The sequence below is a fragment of the Scyliorhinus torazame genome, chromosome 14 (assembly GCF_047496885.1).
Source record: "Scyliorhinus torazame isolate Kashiwa2021f chromosome 14, sScyTor2.1, whole genome shotgun sequence".
NCBI classification, from domain to species: Eukaryota; Metazoa; Chordata; class Chondrichthyes; order Carcharhiniformes; family Scyliorhinidae; genus Scyliorhinus; species Scyliorhinus torazame.
This window is the reverse complement of record NC_092720.1, coordinates 75,164,353-75,189,523: the sequence shown is the minus strand read 5'-3', so window position 1 is coordinate 75,189,523 and position 25,171 is coordinate 75,164,353. Positions and strand designations below refer to the sequence as shown.

General features: G+C 45.9%; 1 protein-coding gene and 1 pseudogene across 2 annotated transcripts in view; one reads left to right on the top strand and one right to left on the bottom strand.

Annotated features, from left to right (window-relative positions):
• The window catches only part of LOC140389822 (uncharacterized), a 344,727-nt gene that overhangs the window by 120,924 nt on the left and 198,632 nt on the right, over positions 1 to 25,171 (top strand). The window lies entirely within an intron of this gene.
• LOC140390931 (U2 spliceosomal RNA) lies at positions 22,394 to 22,606 on the bottom strand (annotated as a pseudogene).

Genomic DNA, 25,171 nt, shown 5'->3' with positions numbered 1-25,171 from the left:
ATCCGAAGCTCTGCCATGCCTCTACCCGTCTTCACCCACTCATGGCAGTAATGACCCAGTTTATCCTTCAGGGAGACAAATAGGGATGTTGTGAGCAGGCCGCATGCCAGGTCAGAGGGCAGTGATGCTTAGTGTGTGGGCGGTGCACATGAGCAGGGATTAATTGTGAGGAAAGGAGTCTCAGGGGAGATGTCGAAGCATGTGGTAGGGGCCAGCTAGGTGGCAGTATGTGGAGTCCATCAGGCATGGTGAGGAGTATCTGAGAGGGAGAGTGGTGAGAGAAGACTAGAAGCATTTACCCAGGCAGTAAGGAGGAGGTCGCTCGTTTTCTTCCTGCATTGAATCCTCATCCTTTTGTGGAGGGAGCTGGCACTCACCAGCACGGTCACCATCTCCCAAGTGGGGTTGGTGAATAGAGGGTCTCCTGCCTGCCTGCAGTCAGAAAGTTGCCCTTCTCTCTTCCACTTCACCCAACAGATGTGTAAGGTGCCCTCCATGAAGAGTGGAGCTGGCTTCTTGGCTGCCACCATCCTGGCTTTGATTGTGAGCAAGTGCTGTGGAGCTGTTTAAACACAGCGGCCCTTTGATTGCACTGCCCATATGAATCGGACACTTCGTGCTCCGGGGTTTTCGTGTGGGGAATATTTTTTTCAAAATCCCTAACGATAGCATTCCAGATTGCGCCGACGGGACCAGCAGACCGTGCCAAAATTGACACTTAGCCTAATCCCGTCCAATGTTTCAGGTTAATGACCTAATGCCACAGGTTGAAAAAATTTGAGATGTGACAGGTTTTAAACAAGTACAAACTCTGGGAGAGCGGGAGGAGAGGAAAGATCAGAAGGGGATGCCTATGATAGGCATAGGAGCAATTAAATAAGAAAAGGGATGGTGTTGAAAGGCAAAAGGAGATGATAGTAAGACGAGTAAAGACATGGGTCGAGAGCAGCTGTAAATGAAAAATGCTAAAACTAGATTGGCTGTTGGTTCCTCTTAGGGATGCTACACTGATAACCTCTCAAGGTGAGGTGGGAAGGAGAGGGAGTATTGTTCTGGACTGTCAAGTAGGGTTGGCTTCTATGGCTTGTTTTTCAGACAAAAGCCTTCCAAAAGATAGCAATGCCAGAGCACTCATCAGAAAGCTTCATGACTAAAAACAGAGAAAAAGATCAAAAAGAAACTAAAAATAGTCTAGATAAAGCTTCAAAATACAACAAATATTTTTACTTCAGGACTCTTTAAACACACTTCCATAAATAATACACCATATCAACCTTAGGCACCCATTGAATGAGTGTGTTAATAGATGAATGCTATACAAGATCAGGGATTTAAGTGCATATTTAAATTATGTCATCTGTGGCTCATTTTCCATTTAATTGAATGCAAACTGATGTCTTTGTTCTGGCACCAGTACAAATCCAGACCAGCAAAATTAAATTGGGTGCAAAATGAAGGAATATCTGGTTTAACCATTTTTGTGTGCTCCACTTGATACTCATTAACAAATATAATTGACAAGAAAAACTGTTGCAGTATTTACTTAGCAACATAAAATTAAGAGCTGTAGTAGCATTACTTGCTCAATAGCAAAGAATGATCTAATTTGATCAAATTATTGTAATCAAGTTTTGGCTGTCTCTTGATTCCAGTACAAACACAGGCCAGAATTTTCGCCAAGATGGAAAGTGGCAGAGACCCTGACCTGGAATTCCCATCCCAGAACCCACCTTCCCCATTGGCATTGTGGCAGGTTCTAATGTGCCCAACCATGGTTCATGGAGACAACTGGACATGTTAAAGTGCAGCTGCCTAAGTTGGGTCTGAATTTGGCTCGTGGGATGTCCAAAACATGACCTATGCACTTTAGACCTAGTAGGAGAAAGTCTAAAGCTGCCAAATTTATTTGAAGAGGCAGGTGACCCTTTTTCATATGTCCCAGGACACTTTTGAAAAAAGTCAGGCGCCCTTTGGGAGTGTTAAAATTAGACAAGAATGTGTGCAAAAAGTGTATAAACGTATTGAAACTTACAAGCTCATTAAAACTGTTGAGAGAACTGTTAAGCTATGAAGCCATTTAAATATCATGCTCTTTAAATATTAGGAAAAAACTGTCTGTAGTTTTGAAAATAAATCAGTGCTTGCTAATTCACTCTGATATAAACCTGACAGTTATTTTACAGATTAGTCCTGTAGGACTGATTTCACAATATATTATTATCACAATGTCTATCAGTTCACAATTTGATTGACAGCTCCATGTGCTTATGAATTATTTGAAGTGGGACTATGAATGCGTGTTGTTGCAAAGGTTTAAGTGGTCGAATGAATTTAAATAGAGTGAATGGATTTAATCAATTAGTGTTTTTTAAAATAGTGTATTCATCACTTAGGAACTTAATTTAATCTCAGCATAGGTCCTGAGGTCTCCGTATGATGGATAGTGATCAGTTGACATGGTCGGTATAAGGGAGAAGGGTGTGGGTGGGGGCATGGGTTGGCACTAAGTTGGCATAGGGGCTATAAATGGGTATTATGAGGTGGATGAAGGGTATATATCAGCATGGAGGGCATGGGTGACATGATGGGTGGGCAGGGGGGTATGAGGTCACAGGGGTTGGCATGGATGAGGCATGGAAAGTGTGTGGGTGTGAAGGGTGAGAGCCAAATAGCTGTTTTTTGCTTTAATCATTTAAAAAATAATTTGACAAAGTGCCGGAACATCAAGGCAGCCCTTCCACCAGCCGTGTTCCCACTTGGCAGCATCTGAACTTTGTCCAGGGACTTCTGCCATGATCCCATTTTCCTTTCTCCCTGACTGAAAACCGGAACTTCCAGGCACTTTTACCCAGACCAGGTTTGCTGAGCTGGATATTGTCCGACTCTGCACTCCCAACCCAGTATGAAAATTCAGGCCACACGTTTTCAAGTCCTTTCCCTTAGGTACTCTTTCATCTATTGCCATCTATTGACAAAAGATGGGTGGTACAAGAGCCTTTTGTTCTGAGGTTACGAGATGTTCCAAACCAATAGTTTTATAACAGTAATCAGATTTTTAATTTTAATACATGTCCATGCTACTACTATTAACGAGTTTAATTATTTTAAACAATAATGGGTTAGCAGTCAATGAGTCATTCACAAATAACATGTAAATGATTTAATTATGCAAATATATGGCTTTAAAGTTGCAGCCATAAATTATATGGACAGGACAGTATTGGTTGCATACGAGTCACTACAACAAAATGACCTAATTGAGGACATCTACTGCAATAATCCACAAGTACAAACCTTAAATCATTTGAACCTAACAAAAGGTTTGCATTTTTCATTATTATATTTTTGAATGATCTCTTTCAATCTAACCTGTCACAATGAAATTGACTGTTGTATAGAAAAAACCCTGGTCAGATCACACTTGGAACACTGTGCTTTGTTTTGGTTTCCTCAAATGGCAGTTGGGCCTTTGGAAAGGGTGCAGGGTGCAGGGGGCTGGGGGGCACTAGACTCATTCCCAGTGTAAGCCATCTTTGTTACCAAATAGGCTGAAAGAGTTGTGATCCTAATGTGTAAACGTGAAGGAGATCTGCTTAAGTTTTATAAGCTAATGAAGCTGACTCTGTCCTGCTTGACAGTTATTCAAATTGAATAGGTTAGGGAGAGCAAGGATTCACAATTTTATAAGCCAGATCTAGGTTGGATGTCAGGAGGTGGCACTTTTCCCAAAGAATAGTGGACTTTGGGACAGGCTGCTGGATTGCGTGGTAAATGCTGATTCACTGAATTTGTTCAGTCGAGAGCTGAACCATTTTCTGATTGGGGCTGATGTCACATCTTACGCACGTGGGGTACTTAAAGGAAACAGGCCCAATTATAGCTTTGGGATTGTTCTTGGTTGATTATATCAAGGCATTCTTTAGAAACATTGTAGCAGGACTTGGCTATTTAGTTCCATGAGCCTGGTTAGCCATTCAATGACATCATGGTGATCAGCAACCTAATTCCATATCTTCACCATTGTTCATATTGTGATGAATATAGGGAATTGTGATATATATTGCATTAGATATCTTTTTGCTGTAATATTTTTCATAAATCCTGGTTTAATATATACAGGTGGTGTGTCTGCAAAAGATGCAATTAGGATGTTGTAAAAGTGGGATAATCATTTATTTTAACCTTTTAATTGTTTACCTATATAGAGCTAATGGACTTTTATTCATAGAAAGAAGTTCCCTGGGTTTGCATAATTGAGGGGCTGTGTAACAAGATAGTTACTGGGTTAGAGATAATGTAATTAATGGGAGGAGCCAGGTCCGTAGCAAGCAGTTTAGCTTTTATTCTGCAAACGGCAGAAAGACATGCAGGTGATGCCTCCTTTGTTGAAAGCAACTCTCTACACAGAGGACAGCAAATATCTCTGTGTTTGAAAACTTTATTTGTAAGTGGCTTTTGACCTGTAATGGACTTTGCTTAATTGGAGATACATAAGGTATAAGTTAAAGTGTTTCATTTCATCGTTAAGAATTGTTCAACTGTTAATTGTAAGTTATTTTCTGTGATCATGGACTTGATACTGTGTTAAGAATAAAGTTTGTTTTAATATGAAAGAACTCTGGCTGGGTTTCTCCGACCCAGCACCGGGTCGGAGAATCCCCAGGAGGACGTGAGAATCGTGCCCTGACGCCGGCTTCCCGATTCTCCCCCGCCGATTCTCGGGCGCCCACAGGATTCCCGCCGCGCCGGTTGGGGGCCGTTGAAAGTGCCCCCTCCCGGCGATTCTCCGGGCCCCAATGGGCCGAATGGCCGCCGTGTTCGGCCGAGTACCACCGGCGTGGGTTACACAGATCCCACACGACGGGACCTGGAAGGTGTCTCTGCGGGGGCCGTCCTGGAGGTAGTGCAGGGAGGTCCGTGTGGGCTGGTTCCGTGGGGGGCCTATGTTCCTCCGTGCTGGACCCCTGTAGGGCTCCGCCATGTTGCCCGGGGGCCGGCGCGGAGAAGGGAACTCCTGCACATGAGTGGAATCACGCCGGCTGTTCCGCGCATGCACCGAAGTACGCCGGCCGTAGCGCGCATGCACGAACTCGCACCAGCCATTCCACGCTGGCTGGAGCTGCGGGGACCACTCCGTCGCTGACCTAGCCCCCTAGGAAGGGGAGCATTCCCCATTATCGGAGACCGTTGACGCCGGAGTGGTTGGCGCCGCTTTTCACGCCGGCGTGGGGACACAGCCCCATTATTGGAGAATCCCGCCCTCTGTCAGTGGAATCACTCCTGGGGGTGAAGTAGTCCTCCTCCACAGTTTACAAATGGCAAACTAACATTCAGTGGGGTCTGGTCCGGTATCCTAATAATATTCCTTCAGCTAACAAAATCTAGAAATCAATTGCCATTTGCAGAAAATAATTCCAAGCTTGTAGCACTCTTTTTGTGAAGAGGTGTTTCTTAATTTCACTCCTGAAAGGCCTGACTCTAATTTTTAAACTCAACTAGTGGGAAATAATTTCTACCAATCTACTCTATCTGTGCCTCTTAGTATCTTTAAAACATCAGATGGATCACCAAGGAATGTAATCTACAACATCAGAAAAGCAAAATACCACGGATACTGGAAATCTGAAACTTAAACAGAAAATGCTGAGAATGTTCAACAGGTCAGGCAGCATCTGGGGAGAGAGAAGCAAAGTTAATGGACTGTAACGTCTGAGCTTCCCAGAATTGGATTTGGGAAGTACCCCAAAGATATGCTGGGAAATCCCTCTCGGAACTTCCCAGGTAAGGGTTTGCATGGAATTACCCAGAAGTGCAAACTTCCTCTGGGCAAATAAGAACAGAAAATGCAAGGAAAGTTCAGCATTCTGGCAGCATATGTAGAGAGATAAACAGAGTTAACGCTTTGAGCCCATATGACTCTTCTTCTGAGACTCTTCTTTCCCTGGGCAATTGCCCTGCACTGCGAACCATCTGAAAATGCGATTTAAATGTAAACTTGCCATGGTTTTGGCTGTGTTACACAAGTAGTTACCCAGACAAGGTTAGAAGAATTAAAACCTCTTCTAACTTCTGGGTAATTATTGTAAAAACCCTGACTGAATAGCATAAAATCAGGTGGAACACCCAAAACGGTTTTTCCGCAGGCAGGATTTCCCCGCTCGATTGTCCCCGCCGGCCCTCTAAAAGTGTAACCGGGATGTTGACTTTAAAAGTTGGGGCAGGGGCAGTGTCCGGCATGGAGAAGTGCCAGGCACTGGCCAGAGCCAGATGCAATACCAAGGGGGTTCCATAGGAGAGATGCTGGGAATTCAGTGCTTGGTGGGGTCCATATCCAGGGGAGAGGGGAGCTCCATTTCCATGGGATCCTTGTTTTTTTATAGGGCGCCCCAATCTCCCGAAATTGTTGGCAGGCTCTGTGATACCTAAGGGACCGTCTCCTGGTTTTTGTTTTGACTAAATGTCAAAAAATCTGGCAGGAAAATCTGGCAGTGCAGCCAGCGGGCTACCTCTTATCCTAAGACTATGACCTCTCTTTCTAGAATGCCCCACAAGAGAAGGCACCCGCTCCAAGTCTACTTTATCCATACAATTTATCATCTTGTATACCTCAATTTGATCTCCCGTCATTCTTCTGTACTCCAGAGAGTATTGGCCTAAACTGTTCAATCTCTGTTCATACGACAAACCCCTCATCTCTGGAATCAACCTAGTGAACCTCCTCTGAACTGCCTCCAATGCCTCTACATCTTTCCTCAAATACGGGGACCAAAACTGTGCTCAATACCCCAGGTACAGTCTCACCAATGCCTTGTACAGTTGCAACAACACTTCCTTACCTTTAGACTCTATTCCTTTAGCTATAAATGCCAGCATTCCATTCGCTTTCTTTATTATCTATACCTGCATGCTAGTTTTCTGATGGTAGATGGTGAAATTTGAATCCAATACAAAGCTGGGATTAAAAGTCTAATGATGACCAGAAAATGATTTGCGATTGTCGTAAAAACTCATCTGGCTCACTAGGGAAGGAAATCTGCCATCCGTACCTGGCCTGGCCTACATGTGACTCCAGATCCACAACAGCAGTGTCTTAAATGTCCTCTGAAATGGCCGAGTAAGCCAGGAGCTACAGGTTCAGGAGCTACAAATACTGGCTTTGCCAGTGATGCCCTATTCCATGAATGAATTAAAAAGAAACATGGCTTCTGGCCTTTGCGTCCCTGGTAGCCCGGCAAAGGATTCTCCTTCAGTGGAAAAATACGAGGCCCCCAAGCGTGGAATCCTGGATCAGCGATATGTCAGGGTTCATTAAATTGGAGAGGGTGAAATTCGCCTTGAGAGGGTCGGTACAAGGGTTCTTTAGGCGGTGGCAACCGTCTTAGACTTTCTGGCAGAACGATAGACATTGGTCAATGGCTGCAGCAGCTTGGGGGGGGCGGTGGTGGTTTACTTTATTTTTGTTTATGTTATTTACACTGGAAGGGTCTGAGGGGGTGTATACACCTGTTGTCTTAAGTCGGGGTGTTAATGTTAATTTATTATTTAGGTACAGGGGGGGAGGGGTTTGGGGGGTTGCTTTTTTAGATTGTGTTTTGTACTTAATCCTGTTGGGTTCTTTTTTCTTTCTCATTTTGTTCTTGATATTTTATGAAAACCTTTAATAAAAATTATTTTTTTTAAAAAGAAACATGGCTTTGGTTGGGTGGAATGTTCATATGTCGAGATTCACAATTTCATGGGTCATGCTGGATGAACCAGAGGGTTTTTAACCTGTCCACCTTGTCCATATATTCGTATGAACCAGACTTATATATTATTTTGCTAAATTTTCATATCAGTCAAAAATGATCAGGTGGGGAACCGTGCTTGTATAACTATTGATTTACCATATCATTAACTTTTTAAAAAAATCTTTTTAACAAAATTTCACCGGTGAAAATCAAATATTTGGAATTTAGTGCCTGATAAGAACCTTTGGGAACTATAGTGTAAATGTCATGTGCTAATGAGGTAGTGGCTCTTATTAAGAAGAGATGGCAGCAAATTCAGGGTTCAGTAGGTGCGTAGAAGTGATAAAAATGCACAGATCGCACGTGTGCGAGGTGCTGAGGAAGCTAATTGTGATAAACCACTGTATTATATTGTACTTACTGTTCTTACTTATTGAACTTACTGTTCTTACTGTTTGTTACATGTCTGGGTTGTCCTTGCTGGCTCCGCCCTCGGGCTCAAGTATAAAAGTGGCTAACCTCCAGCCCTGCCCTCATTCTGGGACCGGCTGCCAGCAGGTGTCTTTTAGCTGATTAAAGCCACAGTTTACTCTTCCGACTCTCGTCTGTCGTCATTGATGGTACATCAATTTAATCAGCTAAAATTTTAAGATGGATCCATCGCTCAAGCCTGATCGCCTGGAGCTGGACCCCCAAGTAGCCGACCTCACTGCCACGTTTGAACACTGGCTAAGCTGCTTCGAATCTTACATTGACGCCGCCGTCACTGAGACCCACAAGCTGCGAGTCCTCAACTCCCGGGTGAGCCCGCAAGTTTTTACAAGATCGTGATAACGCTGTTGAAGGGGCAGTATGTTAAGGAAGTCAACGGGGTGTACACTAGGCATCTCCTTGCCACGAGGAGATAGCGCCCCGGAGAACCGCAAGCTGAATTTCTGCGCGCCTTGCGGGTACTCGGCCGGAACTGCAGTTGTAAGGCAGTATCGACTGTCAAGCACACCGAATTGCTGATCCGGAACGCCTACGTCGCAGGCATAAAATCTAATTACATCCGCCAGCGCCTACTAGAAGGGGGTACACTCGACCTCCAAGACACAGTACAGCTCTCGGACCCGTTGGAAGTGGCCTTCCATAACATGGATGCCTACACCTCCGACCACGCGGCACCCTCGTGGGCGCCGCCATCACCCGACCCAGGGGCACCGCAAGCCTGTGCCGCGCAGCGACCCGCCACCTCCGGGGGCCCAAAATGTTACTTCTGTGGCCAGGGTAAGCACCCCAGACAACGCTACCCAGCGAGGAGCGCGATCTGCAACGGGTGCGGAAAGAAGGACCACTTCTCTAAAGTCTGCTAGGCCCGACCTGTTTCTGAACCCAGCAGCGCTGCGTGTAGCCCGCGGGGACTGCCCCCATCTTCCACATCATCTGCCACTTGCGACCCGTGGGGGCCGCCATCTTGGAATCAACCCGCCGCCTCCCGGATCCCCTGCTCACCAGATCGTACGCTGGCCTCCGCTATCCTCGATCAGCCCACCCACCGTCCGAAGCTCGCCTCCACCACCCTGAACCAATCTCGACCTCATCACCTCACTAAATCCATGATGGCCGTCTGGATCAACAGCCACGAGACGACCTGCCTCTTCGACTCCGGGAGCACGGAGAGTTTCATTCACCCAGATACTGTACGGCGCTGCTCCCTCCCAATTTTACCCGCAACCCAGAAGGTCTCCCTGGCTTCCGAATCACATTCCGTGGGTACTGTGTCGCAACACTTACAGTACAGGGAATCAAGTATAAAAATTTCAAGCTCCACGTCTTCCCCTAACTCTGCGCTGCCCTACTACTAGGTCTAGATTTCCAGTGCCGCCTCAAAAGTCTTATCTTGGAGTTTGTTGGATCCCTGCCCCCTCTCACCGTCTGTAGCCTCTCGACCCTTAAGGTCGCCCCACCCCCGCTCTTTGCTAACGTCACCCCGGACTGTAAGCCCGTCGCCACTAGGAGCAGACGACACAGTGCTCGGGGCAAGGCCTTTATCAGGTCGGAGGTCCAGCGACTCCTGCGGGAAGGGATCATAGAGGCCAGTACTAGCCCCTGGAGAGCCCAAGTGGTGGTTGTCAAAACTGGGGAGAAGCACTGGATGGCCATCGACTACAGTGTTATGGGCGAGGTGTTTTCGGAACCCCAAAATGTATCATGGAGTTCAACCAACCTCTCCCTTTAATGGATTTGTTGCTTTTCCTAGCACACAGCTTTTCCCTAGGTGTGGAATTACATTTATGGACACGTGGGTTTTTAAACACCAAACAATGTTTATTCCATGAACTCAACTTAACATCTTAAAATAAACATTCGATCTCTTAACACCCCTTACTTCAAAGATAACTCCGAAAATATTGCAACAGTAAATAATTCCTTAAAATGGTCCTTCAAATTTCGAAGAGACTTAACACCTTCAACAAAATCACATCAGGTTAAAGGCTTCACTATTATAAGTTTAAATCATCCAAATGATCCAGAGATAGTCTTTCATGGCAGAGATCCAGCTCACTGCAAAACACAAACACTCACAAGCTCTTTTCAAACATGCAAAACTAAACTGCAAAAACTGCAGCTCTCTGGAAACCCACAGACACACACAAGCTGTTTTTCCAAAACTGAAACTTAAAACCTGCAAAATGGCTGACCTAAAGCCCAGCTCCATCTACTCTCTGACATCACTGTTTTCTTAAAGGTACATTGCTTAAACATCCATGTCTTAAAGGTACTCTCACATGACAACAGTCAGACCATCAACCAGTACACGCAGCTCGATGCGTACCCTCTCCCCCGTATATCTGACATGGTCAATCAGATTGCGCAGTACCGAGTCTTCTCCACTATTGACTTGAAGTCCGCATACACCAGCTTCCTATCTGCCCGGAGCACCGCCAATACACTGCCTTCAAGGCAGATGCCTGCCTCTACCAGTTCCTCAGGGTCCCCTTTGGCGTCATCAATGAGGGTCTCGGTCTTCCAACGGGAGATGGACCGAATGGTTGACCAATACGGGCTGCGGGCCATGTTCCCATATCTGGATAATGTCACCATCTGCGGCCATGACCAGCAGGACCATGACGTTAACCTCCAACATTTTCTCCACTCCGCCAAGCTCCTTGACCTCACACACTATAAGGAGAAATGCGTTTTCCGCACAACCGCCTAGCAATCCTTGGCTACGTTGTGGAAAACGGAGTCCTAGGGCCTGATCCCGACCGCATCGCCCCCTCCTGGAACTCCCCCTCCCCCACTGCCCCAAGGCCCTGAAGAGATGCCTGGGGTTCTTTTCCTATTATGTCCAGTGGGTCCCCAAGTATGCGGACAAGGCCCACTCATTAAATCCACATTTTTCCCCTGACGGCTGAGGCCCGCCTGGCCTGCAACTGCATTAAAACAGATATTGCCAAAGCTACAATGCATGCAGTAGACGAGTCCATCCCGTTACAGGTGGAGAGTAATGCGCCTGACTTTGCCCTGGCCGCTACCCTCAACCAGGCGAGCAGGCCCGTGGCTTTCTTCTCCCGTACCCTCCAATGCTCCGAAATCCGACACTCCTCCGTCGAAAAGGAAGCCCAGGCCATTGTGGAAGCTGTGCGACATTGGAGGCATTACCTGGCTGGCAGGCGATTCACTCTCCCCACTGACCAATGATCGGTTGCCTTCATGTTCAATAACACACAGCGGGGCAAGATCAAGAATGACAAAATCCTACGGTGGAGGATCAAACTCTCCACCTATAATTATGAGATCTTGTATCGGCCTGGGAAGCTCAATGAGCCCCCAGATGCCCTATCCGCGGTACGTGTGCCAGCGCACAAGTAGACCGACTTTGGGCCCTCCACAATGACCTCTGTAACCCGTTTTTTTCATTTCATCAAGGCCTGCAACCTGCTTTACTCCATCGAGGAGGTCAGGACCATGACCAGGGACTGCCAGGTCTGCGCTGAGTGCAAACTGCACTTCTATCGGCCAGACAGAGCACACCTGGTAAAGGCCTTCCGCCCCTTTGAGCGCCTCAGCATCGATTTCAAAGGGCCCCCCCCCCCTCCACTGACCGTAATGTGTACTTTCTCAACATCATTGACGAGTACTCACGTTTCCCTTTCGCCATCCCGTGCCCTGACATGACCTCTGCCACAGTCATCAAGGCCCTGCACGGCCTCTTCACCTTGTTCGGTTTCCAACTTACATCCATAGCGATCGGGGTTCCTCCTTCATGAGTGATGAGCTGCGTCAGTTCCTGCTTAGCAAGGGCATTGCCTCAAGCAGGACTACCAGCTACAACCCCCGGGGAAATGGACAGGTGGAGAGGGAGAACGCGACGGTCTGGAAGGCCGTCCTTCTTGCCCTACGGTCTAGAAGTCTCTCTGTCTCCCGCTGGTAGGAGGTCCTTCCCGATGCGCTCCACTCCATCCGGTCGCTCCTGTGCACTGCCAACAATGCGACACCTCATGCGAGAATGTTTGTCTTCCCCAGGAAGTCCACCTCGGGGGTCTTGCATGCGAGGAGTCACAAGTCAGATCCTCTGATCGAACAGGTCCTTCTCCTCCATGCTAACCCCCAATATGCCTACGTGGCACACCATGACGGGTGGGAGGACACAGTCTCCCTTCGGGACTTGGCACCCGCAGGTTCCCCAGCGACCATCACCACTACCCCCGACTCTACACTGTCTCCCTCTGTTGCTACTCACGACTCTACACCGTCTCCCTCCATTGCTACTTATCCGGAAGACGACACGCTCCTGGATACACAGGCCCCAGCACTTCATTCGACACCAGTGTCCTCACCACAGCCGGGACTGAGGCGATCACAGCGGAAGGTCAAAGCCCCCACAGACTCCATCTCTAATTCAACCCGTCCACTTCACCCCCACCAGACTCTTTTTTAACAGGGGGTCAATGTGGTAAACCACTATTATATTGTACTTACTGTTCTTACTTATTGTACTTACTGTTCTTACTGTTTGTTACATGTCTGGGTTGGTCCCTGCTGGCTCCGCCCTCGGGCTCAAGTATAAAGGTGGCTAACCTCCAGCCCTGCCCTCATTCTGGGACCGGCTGCCAGCAGGTGTCTTTTAGCTGATTAAAGCCACAGTTTACTCTTCCGACTCTCGCCTGTCGTCATTGATGATACATCACTAATGTTACTGGAACGCACAATGCTCATTAAAGGTCAAAACGTTAAGGCTATCTAATCTACCATTTTGCTGATAGGATGGGTATTCCTTTGGGGCAATTGCCAAGTTGTGTGTTGAAGTACAATTCGAATCCTTAGCCTCATCGGCATTTATGCACCACATTAACTGTGCACCAAAGTTCTGTAGCAGCCCTGATGATAGAGGGACCTTCACCCAATCACCATCAGTATTCTGGCATCAAGCATTTCATCCTCAATCTCTTGGCAGTTCATTGAACAAGAGATTACAATATAACTTTCCACAATTAATACTCTCGTGTTAAGTGTTACACTTTATAATATAGTTCACCTTTAATGTATGGTTTTGAAACTAAATGCAATATTTATGAAATGTTTTAAATAAATGCTTTTCACCGTGTTAATACTTGCTGTGTGGAAGTATATCAATTTAACATATTTGAGTATGTCACACTCTTCAACCAGTATGTTTAATTTTATAAAGAGCAAGAGAAACTAAATGAATGCAGTGTAACACTACAGTGAGAAGTAATTCTGTAATTGAAATTAATGAGTGGAAAGATAATTACTTGGAGCATGAATTGCGCAGGCAGGCCGGCAGGCAGCTGGCTGGTCGATGGGAGCACAGAACTGTATCAGACAGTAGAAAGCTGCCAGCAGGAACTGAAGAAATCCATCCCGCTCGTTTCCGCCCGGCTTTATGAGAAAAACCACAGATCTATGTCACTGAGACTCTTCAGGCCCTGACCACTGGACCTGGCAGCAAACCCACAACTAATTCCCTGTTCAGGAATACTGTTAAAATAGCAGCCAAGCTCTGATTTCCACTTCAGAGCCTGATCTGTATATTTTAACTGGTGTGCCTTTCTCTTGCTCAGAAGTGTACAATAAAATTTCAACATGTTGGATCCTTGTGGGATGCTGACGAGTGAGTCTCACTGTTGATTTGCCCAGTTTCTGCGAAATGGCGGGATCAGCAATAGATCTAGGGAATACTGGAAATCTCCCAGTACAGGATAATATTCTGCAGGAGGTTTGTAATATGTATGTACAACAGACAAACCAGTTTTCCTTCTTACAGACAGCATCAGTAAAATCAGTCATCTTTAATCTCATTAATTTTTCCAAATAAAATTGTATGAGTAAAGTATATATATATATGTATATATATATATACTTTTATGAGCTCCGTAGAGACTGATAATGGTTTAAAGAGAAATTCGAGCTACCAGTTATTAACTGAAAGGATGACTCATTTTAAAAGAACTTTTACGATACTAATGCTAAAGACAAACACTATTTTCCTTTCATAGGCAACTTATACTTCACACAGCCAACATAGGTTGCCCCTTTTTACTTTTCCTGATAGCCAAAAACCTCAGTTTTGCTGTTATTCGGCCTCTTAATTGGACACTAACTCCTCCTGTAACCAGTCCAAATTGATCCGCAAATATCAAGAGCATTACTTCTGTTCTTTTCTTTCCCAATATTATTGTTCATAGTGAGAGTTTTCCTGGGGACTATCTCTCTAGCTTCGGTTAGGCTAACCCTCCAACCTTGTTTAACTCCTCATGATCTTGGTCATTATCCTCAGGTGTTGCCGTTTAGCTCTTGCCCTTAAATAACACATTAGGATTTTCCTTTTGATCGATTGGATTGGATTTGTTTTATTCTCGTGTACCGATGTACAATGAAAAGTATTGTTCTGCATACAATCCAGATTCATGATTCCATACATGAGAAAAAGTACATGGGACATAAATACACAATGTAAATACATAGACACAGGCATCGGGTGAAACATACGGAATGCAGTACTATTCAGTAGAGAAGATGTGTGAAGAGATCAGATCAGTCCATAAGAGGTGTGAAAGGGTCATTCAGGAGTCAACTAAACGACTCGAGCTTACTGTCAGACAGACTCCAGCAGAGGCACCCATGGCTCCTTCCATTTAGTCTACATTTAAACATACAGTCCCAAATTACAATAATCTCATAAACCAAAAGAAACGGTCCTAATCCATAGTAATCATATACTTCACAATTGTATCAATACTCATGGGCATATAAGCATGAATAAGATATATTTATGTAGGAGTCAGCATAGCATCTTGGGCTTTAAGGTTTCTGATGTGATTTCACAAAAATGTACTCGGCTATGAAGGCTAGTCCATGAACAGTGTAAGTGGTTCATGGTGGACCTAACCATGCAGACCTGATTTGTCGTCATGGTTTCACAGTGATTCGCACTGCTACCAACTGCACCAGAGACCCGGGTTTGATTCTGACCTTGGGTGACTGTCTGTGTGAAGTTTGCACATTCTCCCCATGTCTGCGTGGGTTTCCTCCGGGTGCTCCGGTTTCCTCTCAAAGTCCCCTTCATGTCCAGGCATGTGCAGGCTAGGTTATGGGGATAGGGTGGGATGGATGGGGAGTGGACCTGGGTACAGCATTCTTTCGGAGGGTCAATGCAGACACGATGGGCTGAATGGCCTCCTTCTGCACTGTAGAGATTATATGATTCTGTGTCCTGTCTGTCCAAAGATCATTCATGTTTTATGAAGTTTTGATGCATGATAACAGAAAGGCTGGAGAATCAATTAGATCAGTATCTAATGGGCTAGAGAATCAGGACTTTAGCAAGTCAACTCAGGAAGGCCAGGAGAAATGCATCCAATGTACAGATCTGGAGGAACTTGGCTGTGTACAGGTTACCAACAATGTTAATATGTACATAAGACTTGCAAACTTACCAGACAAACCAATTATCCTGTCATGGGTAAATACGCACAATTTTGTGTTGGTGTTAACTCGGGTACATTGCTAATGGGAATTCCTGTAAGAAATCTAGCACCTTGCTTTTATATCTAACAGCCCTCCAATAATAGCTAACAATATATTAATGTAGCAAAGAGTAACAGACTTAACAAGGATATAGATAAAGTGGTGAAATGGGCTGACGCATGACATATGTGACAACGATAGAGGCTCACGGTTGGTGTGTTGCCTCCCGGGTGCCAAGGTCCGTGACGTCTCTGATCGTGTTTTCAGGATCCTTAAGGGGGAGGGGAAGCAGCCAGAAGTCGTGGTACACATCGGTACCAACGACATAGGTAGGAAAAGGGACGGGGATGTAAAACAGGAATTCAGGGAGCTAGGGTGGAAGCTGAGAGCCAGGACAGACCGTGTTGTCATCTCTGGTTTGCTACCAGTGCCACGTGCTAGTGAGGTGAGGAACAGGGAGAGAGTGCAGTTAAACACATGGCTACAGGGATGGTGTAGGTAGGAGGGTTTCAGTTACTTGGATGATTGAAGCACATTCTGGGGAAGGTGGGACCAGAGGGGCACCAATATCCTGGGAGGGAAATTTGCTACAGATCTTCGGGGGGTAGTTTAAACTAATTTGGCAGGGGGATGGGAAACTGATTTGTAGTCCAGGAGATAGCGTTGCTGGAGTTCTGGAAGTTGAGGGTAGTGCAGTACTGAGGAAGGTACGAAGGTCACATGAGTGGATCTGCAGGCATGAAGATGGTTTGAAGTGTGTCTACTTCAATGCGAGGAGCATCAGGAATAAGGTCGGCGAGCTTGAAGCATGGATTGGTACTTGGTACTATGATGTTGTGGCCATTATGGAGACGTGGATAGAACAGGGGCAGGAATGGTTGTTGGAGGTTCCGGGGTTTAGATGTTTCAGTAAGATTAGAGGTGGTAAAAGAGGTGGAGGAGTAGCATTGTTAATCAAGGATAGTATAATGGCTGCAGAAAGGCAGTTTGAGGAGGATCTGTCTACTGAGGTAGTGTGGGCTGAAGTTAGAAATAGGAAAGGAGTGGTCACTTTGTTAGGAGTTTTCTATAGGCCCCCAAACAGTAACAGAGATGTGGAGGAAAAGATTGCAATGCAGATTTTGGATAGGTGCGGTAGTCACAGAGTAGTTGTCATGGGGACTTTAACTTTCCAAATATTGATTGGAACCACAATAATTTGAATAGTTTGGATGGGACTGTTCTTATCCAGTGTGTGCAGGAGGGTTTCCTCACACAATATGTGGATAGACTGACAAGAGGCGGGGCCACATTGGATTTGGTACTGGGTAATTAACCGGGCCAAGTGTTAGATTTGGTTGTGGGAGAGCACTTTGGAGATAGTGACCACAATTCGGTGACTTACATTATAGCAATGGAGAGGGATAGGAACATACGGTAGGGTAAGGTTTATAACTGGGGGAAGGGTAATTACGATGCGATTAGGCAAGAATTGGGGAGCATAAGTTGGAAACAGGAACTGTCAGGGATAGGCACAATTGAGATGTGGAACTTGTTCAAGGAGCAAATAATGTGTGTCCTTGATATGTATGTCCCTGTCAGACAGGGAGGAAATGGTCGAGTGAGGAAACCATGGTTTACAAAAGAGGTTGAATGTCTTGTCAAGAGGAAGACGGGGCTTATGTAAGGATGAGAAAACAAGGTTAAGTTAGGGCACTTGAGGGATACATGATAGCTAGGAAGGAGCTCAAGAAAAGGCTTAAGAGAGCTAGGAGGGGACATGAGAAGTCCTTGGCGGGCAGGATCAAGGAAAACCCCAAGGCCTTTTACACTTATGTGAGGAATAAAAGAATGGCCAAGGTGAAGTTAGGGCCGGTCAAGGACAGTAGTGGGAACGTGTGCATGGAGTCTGAAGATATAGGAGAGCCCGTAAATGAATACCTTTCTTCAGTGTTCACAAAGGAGAGGGGCCATGTTGTTGAGGAGGATAGTGTGATACAGGCTGGTAGGCTGGAGGAGGTAGATATTCGGAAGGAAGATGTGTTAGAAATGTTGAGAAGCCTGAGGATAAATAAGTCCCCTGGGTCTGATGGGATATATCTTAGGATTCTTTGGGAGGCGAGGGATGAGATTGCAGAGCCTTTGGCTTTGATCTTTATGTCCTCACTGTTTACAGGAATAGTGCCAGAAGACTGGAGAGAGGCGAATGTTGTCCCCTTGTTCAAGAAAGGGAATAGGTATAGCCCTGGGAATTATAGGCCGCCTGAGGGATAGGATTTACGATCATTTGGAAAGATACAGCTTAATCCAGGATAGTCAGCACGGATTTGTGAGGGGTAAATCTTGCCTCACAAGTTTGATTGTATTCTTTGAGGAGGTAACTAAGTGTATAGATGAAGGTAGAGCAGTTGATGTCTATACATGGATTTTAGTAAGGCGTTTGATAAGGTGCCCCATGGTCGGCTCATGCAGAAAGTAAGGAGGCATGGCATAGAGGGAAATTTGGCGAATTGGGCCAGTAACTGGCTATCACATAGAAGACAGAGGGTGGTGGTAGATGGTAAATTTTCATCCTGGAGCCCAGTCACCAGCGGTGTACCACAGGGATCAGTGCTGGGTCCTCTGCTATTTGTGATTTTTATCAATGACTTGGATGATGGAGTTGAAGGTTGGGTTAGTAAATTTGCTGATGACACCAAGATTGGTGGAGTAGTGGATAATGTGGAGGGTTGTTGTAGGCTGCAAAGAGACATTGATAGGATGCAGAGCTGGGCTGAAAAGTGGCAGATGGAGTTTAACCCTGATAAGTGTGAGGTGATTCATTTTGGTAGGACAAATTTGAATGCGGATTACAGGGTTAACGGCAGGGTTCTGAAGAATGTGGAGGAGCAGAGAGATCTCGGAGTTCATGTCCATAGATCTCTGAAAGTTGCCACCCACGTGGATAGAGCTGTGAAGAAAGCCGTGAGGTTATGCTGCAACTGTACAAGACCTTGGTTAGACCACATTTGGAGTATTGTGTGCAGTTCTGGGCACCTCATTATAGAAAGGATGTGGAAGCATTGGAAAGGGTGCAAAGGAGATTTACCAGGATGCTGCCTGTATTGGAGGGTAGATCTTATGAGGAAAAGTTGAGGGAGCTAGGGCTTTTCTCATTGGAGCGAAGGAGGATGAGAGGTGACTTAATTGAGGTGTATAAGATGATGAGAGGGATAGATAGAGTGGACGTTCAGCGACTTTTTCCTCGGGTGGATGTAGCTGTTACAAGGGGGGCATACTATAAGGTTCATGGTGGAAGATATAGGAGGGATGTCAGAGGTAGATTCTTTACTCAGAGAGTGGTTGGGGCATGGAACGCACTCTCAGCTATGGTCGTGGAGTCGGACACTTTAGGAACTTTCAAGCGGTTATTGGATAGGCATATGGAGTCCACTAGAATGATTGGGAGTAGGTTGATTTGATCTTAGTTTCAGACTAGTTCGGCACAACATTGTGTGCCGAAGGGCCTGTACTGTGCTGTACAGTTCCATGTTCTATATGAAATTTTAGATAGAAAAGTGTGAAGTGAAGGAGAGAGAATATAAATTAAGTGGTAAAAATTTAAAGGAATGCAGGAACAGAAAGTATTGACTTCACATCACAATCCTTTGAAGGTGGCAAGACATATTGAAAACACTTTAAAAACAAAAGAGTAGAATATGGGCGGAATTTATCGGCCGGTTAATCCGACAGGATATACGGTCCCACCGACGGCGCAACCCCACCTCGGGCTCCCTGGCGTTGAGGGGTTCATTTAATGGGAAAATCCATTGACAACAGCGGGACCAATATATCCCGCTGGCGGTCTGCCTCAGCCGCCAAAAAACATGCAACACAGAAAATCCCGCCCTATATTACCGGTTAGTGTACATAACTCATTAGCGTACATTACTGGATAGCATACATTACTAGTTCGCATACATTGCTGGTTAGTATGGTGTCCAATTCTGGGCAGCTCACTGTCCACACGCTGTCAAGATTTTGGAGAGAATGTGTGGAAAATTCATCAGAATGACACCAGGGATGAGGAACTTCAGTTATGTGGAGCAACTAGAGAAGCTGGAATAGCTCTTCTTCGAGAGGTTAAAGGGAGATTTAATAGAGATGATCAAATCGATGAGAGTGTTTGAAAGAGTAAGTAAAATTGTTTCCAGTATTTAATCAGAGGACACAGATTTATGATTACGGCAAAAAAGAAGTGAAGAAACAAAAATAATTTTTCTTTTTCGGAGTTATCTGAAATCTATTACCTGAAAGATAGTGGAAGCAGATTCAATAATAACTTCCAAAAGACAATTGGATATGTAGTTGAAAAGGGAAGGATGGGTAGCGGGAGAGCTGCACTGAGCCCTGACTCCAAACTTGGACACAGGGCTGGACACAAGACCTTGCCTTCTCTGGAGCATTCCCTATGGCTACAGAACAGATCTGTCAGCTGGGCCTTCACCTGCAGGTGGCAATGGGGAGAGCAGCGTCTTCAGGACAGGGTGGGGGGCTAGAGCCAGAAGCTCTGAGCTCAAGTTGAAGAGTGGGGGAAGCCGACAGCTCTGAAAACAGTGGGCAGAGGCAGAACCCACAAGGAGCAGCGGCAGGAAGAGGTGTAGGAGCTCAAAGAGAGCAGCCTGAAATCTTGGTTGGGACAGCCTAGACAGCACAGATTCCCCTTCCCGAGTCTGAGACGCCCGGAGGTGCAGGAGATATCCATCGTAGTCTGGATGACCACGTAATCAGGCTAGGAAAACTAACAATACAAGTGGCACAAGTGGACTGAGTTTCTAACTTTCTTCATTCGCCGTGCTTCAAATTTGGTTAGAACCCAAACCCATGTTGTGAAGAGTGGGAATCATAAGTAGAAGTAAAAGGTTTGAGATCATTGTCGCTCCTGCTGAACACGAGGCATCCCTGTTCCTATGGTTCAACAACCAAGTCTGCAACATGGCTGATTCGAGATCAGGAGTTAAGCGCGTTAAGTTTTCCTTTTCTGTGTCTGAAGTGCTAGACCACATCATGCAATGTAAAAAAAATGTTTTAATTCATGGGCTGGATTCTCTGATTTTCAGACTAAGTGCTAATGCCGGCGTGGGAACAGTGGCGTTTTATGCCAGAAGATATGGCGCAGCAGCTGCACCGATTCTGGGACCGTTGGGGGGCTAGCAGCCGCGCCGGGTAAAGCTCCCGACTCCCACGGCAAAAACAGCTGGAGAATGGCAGGATCCATGGCCGTGCATGCACACAGCGGTAGCCTGTGGCGGCTGTGCATGGACCCGGCCTGCCAAATAATGATCCCCAGTAACCCCCTTTGCCACCCCCGGACCATCCGCCACCAGTCCTCCCCCCCCCCCCCCCCCCAGCCCTCGCCGAAGCCCCCGGCCAGTGGCATGGCTTCCCCCCCCCCCCCCCCCCAACTGTGGCGAAGCTGGACACAGTCTGCAGCCGCCACCCGAGTTAACAAAAAAAAATAGCATAAGTGTTCCGCGCCGTTGGGAACTCGACCCATCGGGGGCGGATCATCAGGGGAGGCGCTTCCGATGATGCGGCAATGCCTTTCCAACGGCGTGCGGCGTGCAACGCGATGATGTCATTTCAGAGGGGGCGGAGACTCAAAATACAGCGTCAAACCGGCCCCGCCCTCTATTTGGGCGTCGGGAAGGATTCTCCGCCCAATCACCAATTGCGATATCAGCGTCAGGCAACAGAGAATCCTGCCCCATCTCTTCTAATTACGTTTTTTCATTAATATACTTATAGAACATTCAATATGTTTCAGTAGGGCTGGTTGGAAAGAACTGGTGAATGGGACTGATTGGATAGCTCTTTCAAAGACCAGCATAGGCACAATGGCCAAGTGGCTTCCAAGTGCTGTAATGATTCTATGAACTGGTTAAATGAAAGTTGTGTGATGTGTGTAATTAACCATGGCTTCAGATTATAATACATCAACTTTGTGCCATAAGCGCATTATGTGCATTTCTTTCCAGTTTAAACTAATCATAATGCTATGTATAAGACCTGCCATATTTCCATTACTATTTGTCACCATTGCTTCCAGCCAAAGTTGAATAATGGTCTTAGCTTTTCAGTCAAGTGACATTTTTCTCTGTAAAAAAAAACTGATGACCCGACAATTTTAATGATTTTCTTTTGTTACCCAGAATACAGTATTATAATTTTTAAGCCTATTTAAAAATTAATTTCCCAGGCAGTCATTATTTTAATCTGCCAATGGAACTCAATAGTTTGTCAGCATAATTCAAATCCTCCCTGTAAAATGGTGCTCAGTTAGATTAGCTTCTTTGCTCTCAAGGATTTTGTCTATTACAGCTAACAGCATGATCTCCAAAATCTAATATAGAAATGTAAATTAGCAGTACATCACTGGCAGAGACGAAAGCTAAAAAGGTTGCCTGATGATAAATATCACTGACAAAAAACTGTACTCTAAATGTCATTATGCCAAGTTTCGAACATCTTTTATGCTACTGTTTAGTTATTGGTTGGTATAGTATTTCAAACCATCAGGACTTTTCCCCTCCTCTTCTAGTTATCAACGACATATGTTATTGGGAATTTGCAATGATTTTCTTTTGTGGGGGGGGGGGGGCAGTTAGCTCAGTTGGCTAAACGGTTAGACTCTGATATAGAATGACACCAATGTTGCAGGTTCAATCACTGCACTGGCTGAGGTAATTCATTCCTTTCTCAGAGTCACAAAGCCAATGCAGAGTGGGCAGGGCAAGCCCCTAATCCATCTCCTTGCTTGCTTCAAAATCAAATTGATTCCAATTCATGGTGCCCACAAAAGAGACATATCAGATGCAAGCTGACAAGAAAAGACATTACATCGGATCTCTGGCTTGATCTTAGCCAAAAGGCCGAGAGGTCTCCCTCATTGTCTTCCCTCATACTTGTGGAGTGGTCGCCCTCAGGCTATATATAACCAATTGTCTCTCTGTAATGGGGAGACATGCTTATGATCTTTAGTGGACTATGACTAATTACCTTACCTGTAATGACTTTTGTGACAACAAACAGGAAGTCTGTAGGCAGTTTTATACTAATTAAGAGTACTTTGTTGATGCACTAACAATTTAGTGGGAAGCTTTTTATTTTGCACCTTTCCTTAGATTGCCACCTTGCCCTGGTGGAGAGGCTTGAACGTTCAGTTAATCCTGAGAACAATGTCGTTGGGAGCCTTAAGCTCTTGGCAGGGTCACCCATGACGGTAAGGTCGGAAGGGAGGAATCAGACAAAGCGCAATCCAAAACAAGTCTTCGACGGCGGATCAACTGGAAGATATTCGTATGGTATCAACGGCTGCTATGACAGATGAAGGCCGCAGCATTAGGGAGAACCCCAGTCATCGTGGTTCCCTTGCCAATGTAACTAGACCTACCCTCGGTCAAGGACTGTGTGTCTGCTGATATAAAACGGCATACCCACGTTAAAAGTGTCCTGCACCAAATGTCTACATAAAGAAAACCAACGCGTCCTCACACAGACAAGCCCTGCGGTGAGAGATGACAGGAACCGGACCGTGAGATCTGGACGGCACGTGGGCAGTGAAGTTTGATTCAGTCGTCTTTGTCTTGGAATACGAACAGGGGAGCGTTTCGGCAGCTCTCTTCTTGACTAAGCAGTCCTCTTCAGGATCCATATGGGGGAAGGGCTTGAAAATGGGCCCTAAATCCAGTCTGTTCCGTCCCCAAACTGGCTGGAAACCGCTCCCAGCAGCTCATCTACCTGTGGTCAGAAATTCATAGTTTTTTTAAAATATTTTTTTATTCTCCTTTTACACATTTTCTCCCAAATTTACACCCAACAATAATCAGTAATGAATGTAATGTCAATCCCCATATCAATAACAATGATCCCATCCTCCCACCAAACCCCAGACATTGGCCTGCATGTTAACATAAATAAATGACAAAAAGGAATCAGGAATCACCCATAGTCACCATTAACACATACAGTCCCCCTCCCCCCAACCCTCCCAGCTCCCAACCCCCCCTAATGTTTGATGTGATCCAATTCTCGAAAGTGCACAATGAATAACGCCCATGAATTGTAGAACCCTTCCATCCTTCCCCTCAGTTCGAATTTGACCTTTTCAAGCGTTAAGAATTCCAGCAGGTCCCCCCGCCACGCCATGGCACAGGGTGGAGAGGTTGATCTCCACCCTAACAGGATCTGCCTTCGGGCGATCAACGAGGCGAAGGCTACAACATCTGCCTCCGCACCCGTTTCCAACCCCGGCTGGTCCGACACCCTTAATATGGCTTCCGGTGGGCCCAGGTCCAGTTTCATGTGCACCACTTTAGAGATTACCCTAAACACCTCCTTCCAGTAATCCTCCAGCTTTGGTCAGGACCAAAACATATGAACGTGGTTTGCGGGGCCTCCCCACAACATTCATACACATCTTCTACCCGCTCAAAGAGCTGGCTCACCCTCGACCTTGTAAGGTGCGCTTTATACACCACCTTCAGCTGCATCAGCCCCAACCTCGCACACGAGGTGGAGGCGTTCACCTCCAGAGCACCTCACACCAGAACCCCTCCTCCAAACCCTCACCCAACTCTTCCTCCCACTTTGCCTTGATCCCTTCTAGTGGCGCCTTCTCCCCCTCCAAAATAGCCCCGTAAACCGCCGATACTACCCCCTTCTCCAGTCCCCCTGCCGTAGCACCCCCTCCAGCAATGTGTAAGCCGGCTCCACTGGGAAGCTCTGTATCTCCTTTCTGGCAAAGTCTCGAACCTGCATGTATCTAAATATTTTCCCCTGCTCCAGCCCATGCTTCACTCCCAGCTCCTTTAATCCTGCAAAAAGACCCCCAAGAAATAAATCTTTTGGTGTTCTAATTCCTGTCTCCTCCCATCTCCAAACATTTCCACAGAAATTCATAGTTAATCTGAATTTCAGAACCTGAAATGTACAAATCTTCATAGCCAAGCATGCTCGTGAACTTCCAAGAATGTCTTCTCCAAAATCTCAAAAGTGTCCATTCTTCTGGAGTAGAGGAAAACTGTAAAGAGCTGAAGACAGCCATCATCTCAAGCTGTAAAGAAACCATAGGCTACAAGACCAGGTAATACCAAGAGTGGTTCAACAAAAACAACCACGCCATTCAAAACCTCATCGACAAGAAAAGGAAAGCTCTGCGTGCCTGGCAAAATGACATCACCAGCAAGGCAAAGAGGAGAACTCAGCATTTAGCCAAGACAGAGGTACAAAGAAGAACTGGAGTTCCACAAGTGCTGTCAGTATCGGTTTCAGCTTGGATTTCAACCGGTTGAGATTGAAAAGTTTTCCATCCATCCTGTAAAGAATGTCCACTGATCTGGGAAGCTTGCTCTTGATAAGGTGGAAGATGGTGACAATGAAGGTGGGAAAAAAGGGTGGAGGCGATGATACATCCCTGCTTGACCGAAGGTTTCTGCCTTATTTCC